The following is a 15,174-nucleotide window of genomic DNA, read 5'->3' on the forward strand; positions in this document are numbered from 1 at the left end:
GTTGCAGTACCAGGCTATGATACAGCTCTACAGGATGCTCTCGATTGTGCATCTGTCAAGGTTTGTCAGGGTTTTGGGTGAAAAGCCACATTTCTTCAGCCTCCTGAGGTTGAATAGGCACTGTTGCGGCTTCTTCACCACACGGTCTGTGTGGGTGGACCATTATAGTTTGTCTGTGATGCGTATGCCGAGGAACTTAAAACTTCTCCATTGCATTTCCCGGGAGGAGGTGCTCCCTCTGCTGTTTCCGGAAGTCCACGATCATCTCCTTTGTTTTGTTGATGTTGAGTGAGGTTGGTTTTCTGACAGCACACTCCGAGGGCCCTCACCTCCTCCCTGTAGGCTGTCTCGTTGTTGTTGGTAATCAAGCACACTACTGTTGTGTCATCTGCAAACTTGATGATTGAGTTGGAGACGTGCATAGCCACGCAGTCATGGGTGAACAGGGAGTACAGGAGAGGGCTGAGCACGCTCCCTTGTGGTTTGGGGTGTCAGCAGAGTAGAGATGTTGTTTCCTACCTTCACCACCTGGGGGCAGCCCCTCAAAGTCCAGGATCCAATTGCACAGGGTGGGGTTGAGACCCAGGGCCTCCAGCTTGATGAGCTTGGAAGGTACTATGTTGTTGAATGCTTAGCTGTAGTCAACGAACAGCATTCTTACATAAGTATTCTTCTTGTTCAGATGAGATAGGGCAGTGTGATGGTGATTGCATCGTCTGTGGGCCTGTTTGGGTGCTATGCACACTGAAGTGGGTCTAGGGTGGCCGGTAAGGTGGAGGTGATATGATCCTTGACAAGTCTTTCAAAGCACTTCATTATGACAGAAGTGAGTGCTACGGGAAGTAGTCATTTAGTTCAGTTATCTTTGCCTTCTTGACTACAGGAACAATGGTGCCCATCTTGAAGCATGTGGGGACAACAGACCGGGATAGGGAGCAATTCAATATGTCCGTAAACACACCAGCCAGCTGGTCAGCACATGCTCTGAGGACGCGGCTAGGAATGCCGTCTGAGCCAGCAGCCCTGCGAGGGTTAACACGTGTAAATGTTTTACTCACGTCAGCCACAGAGAAGGCAGGAGGGGGGCTGGATTTCTTTTTGTAGTCCATGATTTCCTGTAGACCCTGCCACATACGTCTCGTGTCTAGGTTGTTGAATTGTGGCTCCACTTTGTCCCTGTACCGGCATTTCACTTGTTTGATTGCCTTGCGGAGGGAATAACTACACTGTTTATATTCAGCAATATTCCCAGACCTCTTTCCATGGTTAAATGCGGTGGTTTGCGCTTTCAGTTTTGTGCGAATGCCGCCATACATCCACAGTTTCTGGTTAGGGTAGGTTTTAAGTCACAGTCACATCTCCAATGCACTTCCTTATAAACTCACTCACCGAGTCAGCGTATAGATCAATATTGTTCTGAGGCTGACCGGAACATATCCCAGTCCGTGTGATCAAAATCTTGATGCGTGATTTCTGATTGGTCAGACCAGCGTTGAATGGTTCAATTTAATGGTACATCCTGTTTGAGTTTCTGCCTGAGACGGTAGGAGCAAGAATGTGCCGTGGTCGAATTGGCTGAAGGGAGGGCGGGGGAGGGCTTTGTATGCATAGTCAAAGTTAGAGTAGCAGTGATCAAGTGTATTACCCTCGCGAGTACTGCAGTCAATATGCTGATAGAATTTAGGTAGCCTTGTTCTCAAATTTGCTTTGTTAAAATCCACAGATACAATAAATGCAGCCTCAGGATATATGGTTTTCAGTTTACATCAAGTCCAGTTTAGTTCCTCGAGGGCCGTTGTGGCGTCTGATTGTGGGGGAATGTACACAGCTGTGACGATAACTGGCGAGAATTCTCTTGGGAGGTAATATGACCGGCATTTGGTTGTAAAGAATTCTAGGTCGGGTGAGCAGAAGGACTTGAGTTCCTGTATGTTGTTATGATTACACAATGAGTCGTTAATCATGACGCATACACCCCCGCCCTTTCTCTTCCCAGAGAGGTGTTCATCTCTGTCGACGCGATGCATAGAGAAGCCCGGTGGCTGAACCGATTCCGACAACATATCCTGACAGAGCCATGTTTCCGTGAAACAGAGAATGTTACAATCTCTGATGTCTCTCTGGAAGGCAACCCTTGCTCAAATTTCATCTACCTTGTTATCAAGAGACTGGACATTAGCGAGAAGTATACTCGGGAGCGGTGGGCGATGTGCACGTCTACGGAGCCTGAACAGGAGGCCGCTCCGTCTGCAGAGCCGTTGTTTAGGATCGGCTTCTGGGAATAGATCCATGTTCTGGGTGGTGGTACAAACAGAGGATCTGCTTCGGGAAAGTCGTATTCCTGGTCATAATGTTGGTAAGTTGACGTCGCTCTTTCGTCGTAATGTTGGTAAGTTAACTATAGAGTGTGCGGCTCTCTTTTATTTTCAAATTTACTCCGCTAGCCAGCACCTCGCCTAAATAGGTGTGCGTTTATTTTCTTCTAGTAAGTTGACTATGCCAATAGTTCTTCCAGGCTGTATGTAATAAGACTTAAGATTTCCTGGGGTAACAGTGTTAGAAATAATACATACATCTAAATACTACACTGTTTCCTAAGGACTGGAAGCGACCATCTCTGTCGGCACCATTTTGCATCAAAATAGTGTTTACAGATGTGGGTATATGGTCTGATATACCACTGCACAACGTGGAGTGCTAGGACACAGCCTTCAGCCGTGATATATAGGCCATACATTACAAATCCCTGTGGTGCCTTATTGCTAAACTGGTTACCAACATAATTAGAGTAAAAATAAATGTTTTATCATACCCATGGTGTACGGTCTGATATACCACGGCTGTCAGCCAAGCAACACTCAGGGCTTTGAATCACCCAGTTTATAATAGAAGTCATAGAAAACGTATAAGGGAGGAGTCAAATCAAAACATAAGATATCTGCAAAAGAGGAAGAGAGTGAAACAATAACACTTAATGAGTGTCATGTTCCTAGAATTAGGATCTCTGTGGTCATGTTCTGATTTCTTCTTAACGCTGTAGTTAGTTTCAGGACCTCTTTCACACTACTGTCAAAGCGCACTCGCTCACTAGATCAATTCCTGAATGCTGCTCCTGATCCCTTGTCTTTTTTGTCTCCACTCTGTTACTAAAGCTTTTATACCCCTGCCCAAATAATATCCCCAATGCTTTCACAGACTGTTCCCATGGACCAAAACAGCAGAACTCTCCCTCCCATTCCAGACTGTTCTTATGGACCAAAACAGCAGAAATCTCCCTCCTATTCCAGACTGTTCTTATGGACCAAAACAGCAGAAATCTCCCTCCTTTTCCAGCAGCTGCTGAAATCAATGAGCACGCTGCGGAGCTCAGACAGGCAGCCATGCAGGCAGCCATGCAGGCAGCCAGAGGAAAACAGGATTATGTCTAGGCTATATCACTGACCCGTCTATTAAAATCATACTGATGCTAACGAGTGAACTGTTTGACATTATTTGGCAGAGTGCAGGGCTAACTGAAATGCCTGAATAAACCAGGGTTTTGGGTCATCATTGACATGTCATAATTTAAAACACTAGGGACTAACGACTGAACAGTTCCTGAGTATACGGCAGGTGAGATGGGTTGGAAGTCAAGCCTAGGATAAGGAAACTGGCATACAGAGAAATAGGCTCTATAAATATACTTATGACAAAGACTGTTTTGAGGCGTTTTCAACCACAGAGATGTACAAATTGATATGAGTTCAGTATAGGCCTACTTTTTCCCAACATGATTCATGCCTCAGCTCTGGCTTCAACTTCATTTCAGAATGTGTCATTTTATTTTAAAATAGGCTACTATTGTGAGTAGTAGGCCGAATGTTTGTCCATTTCTCCACATTTCTAGGACCCCTTCCTTCCACACAACACACTGGAACCTCCCTCTTAGATTTCAACACAAAGCCTTACAGTCTTCTACTCTCCGGATATCAATAAGAAAAATAAAACCGGAGCAGGAAGTGTGTGTGCTAACAGAGAGCAGCCGTAGAACCGGGGCAGTTCAGTTCAAAACACTTGTTTCCCAGACAGAAAGGTTGGGTGCAACAGGAACTGCCAGATGATGATTTACATAGCAGCAGTACAGGTCATAAACAAACATTTTTCTCCCAGACAGGAAATGAGTTAAGTGGAAAAATTAAATCTTGGAATGCCAATATTGAAAACAAATACAAATCTGAAAAATGGCTACTATAGCATGTAGGCTAAGGTTAGTCGACTGCTTTAGGGACACTTCCCAGGATTCATCACCTAATGTCACAGTTTGACATGCTTTAGGGACACTTTCCAGGATTCAGGGACACTTCCCAGGATCCATCACCTCATGTCACAGTTTGACATGCTTTAGGGACACTTCCCAGGATCCATCACCTCATGTCACAGTTTGACATGCTTTAGGGACACTTCCCAGGATCCATCACCTCATGTCACAGTTTGACATGCTTTAGGGACACTTCCAGTGTTACCAACATGCATCATGTAATGTAACAGTTTGACATTGAACAATGTGGCTGATTAAATTCAACTCCACAACTTCCGATGGAGTTGAACGGCGACTCGAGTGGGCGGACAGGAGCGCCGACGTAACAAAATTAAGTTATCAAAAACGACTGATTTCAGCATCCAAATAACAGTCCGTAATTACACACAACATTGGTCTACTGACTTCAGCATTGGTCTGTGTAATTGTAGGCTATTCTTTGGGTGCTGAAATAGAATTTAAAAAATTGTCACCACTCAACTCCATCGTTAATGGTGGATATGGGGTTTAGTTGTCTATGAACAAGGTAGCCATAGAGCTATACAGATCTATATACAGTTGTTCTGATGTAGCCTAAAGGCTGCTTCACGGATTAAAGTGTTCAGTCAACCTATCTAGGCCTATCCAGAGGGCAACCCAAGCTGCTCATCCCAGTCTGAACAATGAGTCTCTGGTCTGTACTGCTGCTGTCTGAAGCGATTCCAGGTGGCCCTTTGGCTGATTCAGCATGTTGCTGCACCATGGCAACTGCCTGATCATCTGTAGAGGACATCTGAAGGGGTTTAAAACGTGGTGATGTTGCTAGCCCGTCCTTATGGAAGTCACCCTTTAGGCTAAAGCAGACCGCAGTTGCTAGGCTATATGATACGTTTGCTAGGCCAATATATCATAGGGTAGGTAGGGCCTTATTTGGTATTTCATGAGAATAAAAAAATAAAATAAAAAATTTAAAAGCAGCAGTTACTCTTCCTGGGGTCCACACAAAACACAAAACATGACATAATACAGAACATTAAATAGACAAGAACAGCTCAAGGACAGAACAACATTTTTATTTAAGCACAAGTAGCCTAAACACACTATCTAGGTGAAATAGGGGGAGGCGTTGTGCCGTGAGGTGTTTCTCTATCTGTTTTTTTAAAACCAGGTTTGCTGTTTATTTGAGCAATATGAGGTGGAACAGAGTTCCATGCAATAATGGCTCTATATAATACTGTACGCTTTCTTGAATGGTGTGTTAATGTGTTACTGAGATGGTTATGTTAAACACTTCTCTATGCGTTGAAAGATCTGATCATCTGAACAGCACAACTGTGATTGTAACCCTTAGGCATATGTCTTGAATAAAGCTCAGAGGAATTAGGCTACTTTGTTAGTTAGGCCTATTACCAAAATAAAATATTATTTAGGCTATTGGAGGAAATCCTGTGGAATAATGAATTTTATGCCCCAAAGAAGCTTGTGACGCAAAGCTCGATTTAGGCTTGAACGAATGACTACCAAAGCCAAATGTAGGCGCTCTCTCTTTAAAAAAAGCTTTTTTTTATTATAAAGAATGGGTTTTAATAAAACGCAACATGATAAAGACTAAAAGAACCAACAAATCATACAATAATTCTGGCAAAGCTTTAGGGCAGCTAAAAAGCATAAGGCACTTTGTGCTAAAATATCCAAATCAGACCAAGTGTAAGGTATGCTTTTGCTACTGCTGATTGTTAATTCACCCTATAGCAGAGGCTCAAAAACACAAACAGCAACCCTCTCACTGGTTATGGAAGTGGCAAGCAAACGCATCCTGTTTTTCAGACACAGTCAGATGTAGGGCTGGGCGATATGGCAAATCAATTATCACGATATCAATATTTTTCATTCAATAACGATAATTATCACGATATGAATCAAACCGTGGTTAGAGAGTTGGGCCAGGAACCGAAAGGCTGCTAGATCGAAGGTAAAAGATTTGTCGTTCTACCTCTGAACAAGGCAGTTAACCCACTGTTCCCCGATAGGCCGTCATTGTAAATAAGAAGTTAATTGACTTGCCCAGTTAAATAAAGGTAACTTTTTAAAATTATACTTGAAGGAAAATTGTTCCATGTTTGTGGCCAGGGAGCACGTACCTGCGGTCAATTAAATTGATAAGGCTCTTGAAACCTTCCTTTTCGACTATGCTAATTGGTAGCATGTCCTTAGCAATGCATAATAGCATTTGTGAAGTTTTTGTCTTTTCAATGTTTGCTTGTAGGGCATAAACACTGTCAGTGTTGACTGCTTCAGGCAAACATCCCTAGATTGGTATTGATAAACTCCCCTCAAGCACCAGCCAATCTCAAACTTCCTGCATGTTCCAAAGAGTGATTTTGCTTCAGATGTTGAAAAAGGTTTGTAGAATTACCAGACTTCGTGGCCACCCGTTTACGGCACAATTTGCACCGGACATTGCTCCGCTCTTCGTCGGACTTCAAAATGCCAAACCACTTCCAAATGACTGAAACAGTTTAGCCCTTTTTATCAATAATTTCTTCGCTGGAAGCTGCTCCTTCTCCATGGCTATCACTACCACTGCTTTCACCTACATCACTCATTTTTCGTGGTTAATAATAGCTACTCCATCACTCGAGGTGCTAAGTGTTTTTTAGTGAGCATATACCTCTATATACCTCTAATATACACGTGCATATTGTCACTTCTCCGCACGTTCCTGCTGCGTCACAGAGGTGAAATGGACTGCTGTACCTAATTATTCTATATCGACATTATCGAAAATGAATCTAAACATATCAATATTGAGGGAAGTAATTACCTCGATAATTATTGATATATCGCCCAGTCCTAGTCAGATGTAGTACAAAACTGAGCGGAGGACGTTTGTGGATTAGCTAAGACTTTACACACCCCACCCTAGTCCCTTCTCTGCCAGCTGGAGCGGCAAGGGGAGAATTTTGGGCGGGAAAACTATGCCGATATTGTTTGCGATGAGACAATAGTTTACTTCAAATTGTCTTTTGCACTCTGTCCATAAAGCCTAAAGCTACATGTTAATAAGGTCAAACATTACTCAGCATAATATATGGCTTCTATGGAATGTTTAACAAAGTTCTAACAGTAATTGATTAGTCATGGTTCAGCAACCCCTCTACAGGAAACAATACCATGCATTGCCCCAATTAGGCTACAGAATTGTAGGTATGATTCTACAGCTTTTCAAACTGCCTGAGGCCAAACAAGGGTCAAGAGGAAGTTTAGCCTACTCGGTTCAGTCATTTCCAGGTACAAATGGTCCATATTCCCAAAACCCATAACAGTGACAGCACTGACTGAAGAAATGCTGCAACAAGATGCCTTGCGTTCAAACTGAAACAAAGCACACAGGCAGACATCAAAATGCCCCGCTCCCAGCTCAGCTGTCCACGTATGTCTAACAGGCATCGTTTCACAATGGATGGGACAGTAATGGATCAGGGAGAGTAATGGATCAGGGAGAGTAATGGATCAGGTGATGAAGGAATGTCTCAGTCTGGTCTGGGCACAACAACACAAAAATGCCAAGTTCTCAGGTGGTCCAGTCAGCTAGTTATGTTCCCATTTGTACTTCACTATTTATATTTCTGACAACTTTTACTCCACTAAATTCCTCAAGAAAATAATGTACATTTTACTTCATACATTTTCTCCGACACCCAAAAGTACTCGTTACATTTTGAATGCTTAGCAGGACGGTAAAATGGTCCAATTCACATAATTATCAGGAGATAATCCCTGGTCATCCCTACTACTTCTGATTTGGTGGACTCACTAAACACATGCTTTTTGTAAAGATGTCTGAGTGTTGGAGTGTGCCCCTGGCTATCCGTAAATGTAATGTATAGGGTGGCAGGTATCCCAGCGGTTAGAGCGTTGGGCCACTAACCAAAAGGTCGCTGGTTTGAATACTCAAGCTGACAAATCTGCCGATGTGCCCTTAAGCAAGGCATTTAATCCCAATTTGCTCCAGGGACACTGTACTATGGCTGACCCAGCTAACCGTCCTTGCAGTGGCAGACTACATGTAACAACACCTGCACAGGATCGGTACATCTGAATATCACACCTGCGGGACAGGTACAGGATGGCAACAACAACTGCCCGAGTTACACCAGGAACACACAATCCCTCCATCAGTGCTCAGACTGTCCGCAATAGGCTGAGAGAGCCTGGATTGAGGGCTTGTAGGCCTGTTGTAAGGCAGGTCATCACCAGACATCACCGGCAACAACGTCGCCTATGGGCACAAACCCATCGTCACTGGACCAGACAAGACTGGCAAAAAGTGCTCGTCACTGACGAGTCACAGTCTGGTCTCACCAGGGGTCAGATTTGCGTTTATCATCGAAGGATTGAGAGTTACACCGAAGCCTGTACTTTGGAGTGGGATCGATTTGGAGCTGGAGGGTCCGTCATAGTCTGTCACAGCATCATCGGACTGAGCTTGTTGTCAGCAGGCAATCTCAATGCTGTGCGTTACAGGGAAGACATCCTCCTCCCTCATATAGTAACCTTCCTGCAGGCTCATCCTGACATGACAATGCCATGAGCCATACTGCTCGTTCTGTGAGTGATTTCTTGCTAGACAGGAATGTCAGTGTTCTGCCATGGCCAGCGAAAAGCCCGGATCTCAATCCCACTGAGCACGTCTGGGACCTGTTGGATCGGAGGGTGAGGGCTAGGGCCATTCCCCCCAGAAATGACCGGGAACGTGCAGGTTCCTTGGTGGAAGAGTGGGGTAATAGCTCACAGCAAGAACTGGCAAACATGTTGCAGTCCATGAGGAGAAGATTAATGCACTTAATGCAGCTGGTGGCCACACCAGATACTGACTGTTATATTTTATTTTATTCAGGGACACATTCAATTTCTGTTAGTCACGTCTGTGGAACTTGTTCAGTTTATGTCTCAGTTGTTGAATCTTTTGTTCATACAAACATTTACAAATGTTAAGTTTGCTGAAAATAAAACGCAGTTGACAGTGAGGACGTTTCTTTTTTTGCTAAGTTTATGAACATGCAACGGTCGGATTAAGCAGGCAGCTAAATAACATTAGCTAGCACCTATATCAATTAGCAAATTATCTCGCTAACTACTAGTTAGTACAATAGCTAGCTAGTTGTCTGGCTCACTCACTAGTAGCACTTTAGCTTTCAAAAACCTTTCTCAGTGGTTAGCTTCACCCACGGCAAGGAGTGTCTATAAAATTGACAAGATAGTCAAGTGACCCCTCTAACAATGGAAATAAATGTCTTCAAAGATGAAAGGCAAGCAGGAGGAGGCGAGAACAGGTGGGACCCTTCTAGCCAATGAGGGCAGATACATGTGAACTAGGGTTGGGCAGTATCCAGATTTTCATAACGTTTCTGTACCATACCATATACGGTATTCCTGGAAGTACACACAAGAGGCACTATTATTTATTTTATACATTTCTTTATGCACAAAACAATTTAGGCAGCATCTTGATCCAGGCAGGGATTGATTGGTTACGGCAGAGACAAGAAGCTTGATCTTGTCATCTAGCCACTTAGCTAGAAAGTTCACAAACCAAATTAAAAGCTTGAGCCCTGAGCTGGACATAACTACCCCGGTGTACAGTATATCACCTAAGCCTAGTTTGAACAACAGGCCATTAGTAGAGGACTCAAAATATATCACAATATTATTTATGCGCTTAGTTGGCTGAACCAATACTCGAACACTTTTCCTTCAAAATGTCTGTAGCGTATGAACGTTTTGGCCTACAAACGTATGAACCACTCTATGAAAATGGGAGACTAACGAACACAACCGGGTTCGTGAGACCCCCCAAGTGTCACGGGACTCGTCTGAAGGTAACCCACACAAATGAATTGAAGTATAGCGGAAGTTGTGCCAACAACAATATGAGGTTAAATGGGTATATTTCCTGAGCCTTCTTACATCTCCTAGATATTGGACACTTCAATATCTTATTCCTTGTGATTTATTATTTGCCATCAATGCATGTTTTTCGATGCTTCTCTATGGGTTATAGTAGTAAAGGCCAAATTCAAATTATTCAAATTCAATTTTTGGGGGGGGATACCTAAAAGGGGTCCTAAAATTCCAAATCAAATATCTAAATGAGCCATGGTACGACCAACGTAAAACAATTCCGTACGTTAGCTTAGTAACCCCCGGTGTTGGTTGGTTGTACATTTGTATATAGACCTTTTTTGGAAGTATATACCGGCCATAACGGGAGTAGATTAAGTTAGTTGCACAGCGAAACTCCATATTTGGTGATCAACGAAAGTATTTTGACATTATAAAGCTTGCAGAGCTTTCGGGGCGTTAATACGTAACGCAGATACAGCAGGTTCAGTTGTCGATGAATGAGTTAGCGGCACTCATGTCAGGCTCATGACCAGAACCATTTCATTGCAGAAAATAACTCCGTATTTGGAAGTTGTATCATTATTATTATTTGATACATTGAAATTGTAGTTTGGCAAGTGTTAGATAATGGACTAAGGTAGCTAACTAGCTAACACACCATGCATGAAATCAGATTTGGGCTAACACGAGTAGGCTAGCTAAATTAGCAATATCACTACCTGCGGCTTATTCAATCCATGTGAACTTGCTTCACGGTGAATGATTCTGCGTCGCTAACGTTGGCTACCATTTTCAGCCACTATCGTTTCTTTATTAGCCACAAAACGGTTTTTAAAAGTTGACCGGTCACTTACACTTACCGGTGATTTCTTCGAATACCTATTTTGAATGAGAGATCCGAAGTCTTTGCACCCCGATAGCGCCACTTTCACCCCCAACTTTCAATGGTACAACAACAAGTGTACCCCTCCCTCCAACACAGTAAAAATCGTGTCTTCCATACACAAATGTCATTGGTTACTACATAGGACCCATACGATATCGACCAATAAAACAGAAATTAGCTTCCTCTTTGGCCAATAGTGACGTTGAAACAGTATTGTGGGCGTGTTTCACGCTACTGCTGAAATGAATCCGGAAAGTTGTTAAAAATAATTACATGATACTGGAGTGCAAGAGGTTGGAATTCATTTTTAATGTAGTTAATATCTAGTTTTTTCATGTATCTGTATATGTGATTAAGGTACTCATAAAATGGCAAGATGTTGACCTATACGAATTATATTTAAAATGTAGCAGTATTATATACGTTTTAAGTAGACACCACATTGCCATGGATTCAGACAGCTCTGGGGAAATTCGAATCCACTGTGTAAAGTGGTACTTCCTTTGTGCAATGCCAGCTCTATAATCAGGCTTTATAAAGATTGATTGATGTGCTCACAGGTATGTCAGAACATAGGCAGAGAACATGGCCCCCAGGGTTGCGATTTACAATGCAACATTCTCCACTATGGACATAAAAAATGACATGAACAGCCTTTGAGAAATATCAAGGCCATAGAGCATAACAGCTTGCCTCTCCAAGAAACGTATGTTGCCTGCCTACTGTAAAATGTATCAACCTCGTACACCAAATACCATGTATTCATTACAAACCATTATTATATGAGGCATCTGATCCTTGAAGTTGATGGCATGACATGACAGATTTGTAGAGCCAGTATGATGGCCATCCTTGCAATAGAGAGTGAGCTTACAGTGCCCAGGGACTTAAATACAACAGTATGTCTTACCTGGCATTGAATAGGAGGACATTTCATTATTTGAATGATGGGGCAATGTGCATAGCTCATATCTTATCATACTCTGCTATATGCCTTGCTGTCCCTGGCACGTCTGGTGTCACCTGTGGATAATGCACCTACAGTGGCTCGGACGTTGGCCGGTTGTAGATAAATTCCACCAGAGGGCAGTCATTTAATACATACTGACCGATGGAAGGTGAGGGGTTACTTTGAGGCACAGGCACGGCATACTAGTCTATGTTTACATCAGTGGCAAATGTAAATCTTGGGGGGGCAAAAAATAATAATACTGTTTAAGATGCATACCAGAAAAGTCATTACACAACACAACACTAAACAATATATAAATTTCACTATAACGGTGACAAACAGTGCCCACAACCTATTAAGGCCTACATAAAGCTGTCCCAACAGCAGTCCCAACACCTTACCACTGCTACACCTGGCTATCAGCCAGTGGTGTAAAGTACTTAAGTAAAAATACTTTAAAGTACTTCTTAAGTCGTTTTTTTAGGTACCTGTACTTTACAATTTATAGTTTTGACTACCTTTACTTGACTACATTCCTAAAGAAAATAATGTACTTTTTACTCTATACATTTTCCCCGACATCCAAAAGTACTCATTACATTTTCAATGCTTAGCAGGACAGGAAAGAGATCCAATTCACTCATGAACATCCCTGTTTATCCCTACTGCTTCTGATGTTTCATTTGTAAATGATGTCTGCGTGTTGTAGTGTGCCCCTCTCTGTCTGTAAAAGATGTCTGTGTTGTAGTGTGCCCCTCTCTGTCTGTAAAAGATGTCTGTGTTGTAGTGTGCCCCTGGCTGTCTGTAAAATATGTCTGTGTTGTAGTGTGCCCCTGGCTGTCTGTAAAAGATGTCTGTGTTGTAGTGTGCCCCTGGCTGTCTGTAAAAGATGTCTGTGTTGTAGTGTGCCCCTGGCTGTCTGTAAATGATGTCTGCATGTTGTAGTGTGCCCCTGGCTGTCTGTAAAAGATGTCTGTGTTGTAGTGTGCCCCTGGCTGTCTGTAAATGATGTCTGCATGTTGTAGTGTGCCCCTGGCTGTCTGTAAAAGATGTCTGTGTTGTAGTGTGCCCCTGGCTGTCTGTAAAAGATGTCTGTGTTGTAGTGTGCCCCTGGCTGTCTGTAAAAGATGTCTGTGTTGTAGTGTGCCCCTGGCTGTCTGTAAAAGATGTCTGTGTTGTAGTGTGCCCCTGGCTGTCTGTAAAAGATGTCTGTGTTGTAGTGTGCCCCTGGCTGTCTGTAAAAGATGTCTGTGTTGTAGTGTGCCCCTGGCTGTCTGTAAAAGATGTCTGTGTTGTAGTGTGCCCCCGGCTGTCTGTAAAAGATGTCTGTGTTGTAGTGTGCCCCTGGCTGTCTGTAAAAAATGTCTGCATGTTGTAGTGTGCCCCTGGCTGTCTGTAAAAGGTGTCTGTGTTGTAGTGTGCCCCTGGCTGTCTGTAAAAGATGTCTGTGTTGTAGTGTGCCCCTGGCTGTCTGTAAAAGATGTCTGCATGTTGTAGTGTGCCCCTGGCTGTCTGTAAAATATGTCTGCGTTGTAGTGTGCCCCTGGCTGTCTGTAAAAGATATCTGCATGTTGTAGTGTGCCCCTGGCTGTCTGTAAAAGATGTCTGTGTTGTAGTGTGCCCCTGGCTGTCTGTAAAAGATGTCTGCATGTTGTAGTTTGCCCCTGGCTGTCTGTAAATGATGTCTGTGTTGTAGTGTGCCCCTGGCTGTCTGTAAAAGATGTCTGTGTTGTAGTGTGCCCCTGGCTGTCTGTAAATGATGTCTGTGTTGTAGTGTGCCCCTGGCTGTCTGTAAAATATGTCTGTGTTGTAGTGTGCCCCCCTCTGTCTGTAAAAGATGTCTGTGTTGTAGTTTGCCCCTCTCTGTCTGTAAAAGATGTATGTGTTGTAGTGTGCCCCTGGCTGTCTGTAAATGATGTCTGTGTTGTAGTGTGCCCCTGGCTGTCTGTAAATGATGTCTGCATGTTGTAGTGTGCCCCTGGCTGTCTGTAAAATATGTCTGTGTTGTAGTGTGCCCCTCTCTGTCTGTAAAAGATGTCTGTGTTGTAGTTTGCCCCTGGCTGTCTGTAAAAGATGTCTGTGTTGTAGTTTGCCCCTGGCTGTCTGTAAAAGATGTCTGTGTTGTAGTGTGCCCCTGGCTGTCTGTAAATGATGTCTGCATGTTGTAGTGTGCCCCTGGCTGTCTGTAAAAGATGTCTGTGTTGTAGTGTGCCCATGGCTGTCTGTAAAAGATGTCTGTGTTGTAGTTTGCCCCTGGCTGTCTGTAAAAGATGTCTGTGTTGTAGTGTGCCCCCGGCTGTCTGTAAAAGATGTCTGTGTTGTAGTTTGCCCCTGGCTGTCTGTAAAAGATGTCTGCATGTTGTAGTGTGCCCCTGGCTGTCTGTAAAATATGTCTGTGTTGTAGTGTGCCCCTGGCTGTCTGTAAAAGATGTCTGCATGTTGTAGTGTGCCCCTGGCTGTCTGTAAATGATGTCTGCATGTTGTAGTGTGCCCCTGGCTGTCTGTAAAAGATGTCTGTGTTGTAGTGTGCCCCTGGCTGTCTGTAAAATATGTCTGTGTTGTAGTGTGCCCCTGGCTGTCTGTAAAAGATGTCTGTGTTGTAGTGTGCCCCTGGCTGTCTGTAAAAGATGTCTGTGTTGTAGTGTGCCCCTGGCTGTCTGTAAATGATGTCTGTGTTGTAGTGTGCCCCTGGCTGTCTGTAAATGATGTCTGTGTTGTAGTGTGCCCCTGGCTGTCTGTAAAATATGTCTGTGTTGTAGTGTGCCCCTGGCTGTCTGTAAATGATGTCTGTGTTGTAGTGTGCCCCTGGCTGTCTGTAAAAGATGTCTGTGTTGTAGTGTGCCCCTGGCTGTCTGTAAAAGATGTCTGTGTTGTAGTGTGCCCCTGGCTGTCTGTAAATGATGTCTGTGTTGTAGTGTGCCCCTGGCTGTCTGTAAAAGATGTCTGTGTTGTAGTGTGCCCCTGGCTGTCTGTAAAAGATGTCTGTGTTGTAGTGTGCCCCTGGCTGTCTGTAAAAGATGTCTGTATTGTAGTGTGCCCCCGGCTGTCTGTAAAAGATGTCTGTGTTGTAGTGTGCCCCTGGCTGTCTGTAAAAGATGTCTGCATGTTGTAGTGTGCCCCTGGCTGTCTGTAAAAGATGTCTGCATGTTGTAG

At 43.6% G+C, this 15,174-nt stretch overlaps 1 protein-coding gene across 6 annotated transcripts in view; it reads right to left on the reverse strand.

Moving 5' to 3' along the window:
• Positions 1-11,181, reverse strand: part of LOC139407328 (CYFIP-related Rac1 interactor A-like) — a 42,341-nt gene extending 31,160 nt beyond the window's left edge. For 2 of the 6 annotated variants that reach the window (XM_071151030.1, XM_071151027.1), the window contains exon 1: positions 11,044-11,166. The gene's annotated coding sequence lies outside the window, so the exon portion shown is untranslated. Of the gene's footprint in view, positions 1-11,037 lie in introns of all 6 variants that reach the window. The other 4 variants (XM_071151028.1, XM_071151029.1, XM_071151031.1 and 1 more) reach the window with 4 other exon arrangements.
• Between the last annotated feature and the right edge of the window lie 3,993 nt (positions 11,182-15,174).

This window comes from Oncorhynchus clarkii, chromosome 4 (genome assembly GCF_045791955.1).
Source record: "Oncorhynchus clarkii lewisi isolate Uvic-CL-2024 chromosome 4, UVic_Ocla_1.0, whole genome shotgun sequence".
Taxonomy (NCBI): domain Eukaryota; kingdom Metazoa; phylum Chordata; class Actinopteri; order Salmoniformes; family Salmonidae; genus Oncorhynchus; species Oncorhynchus clarkii.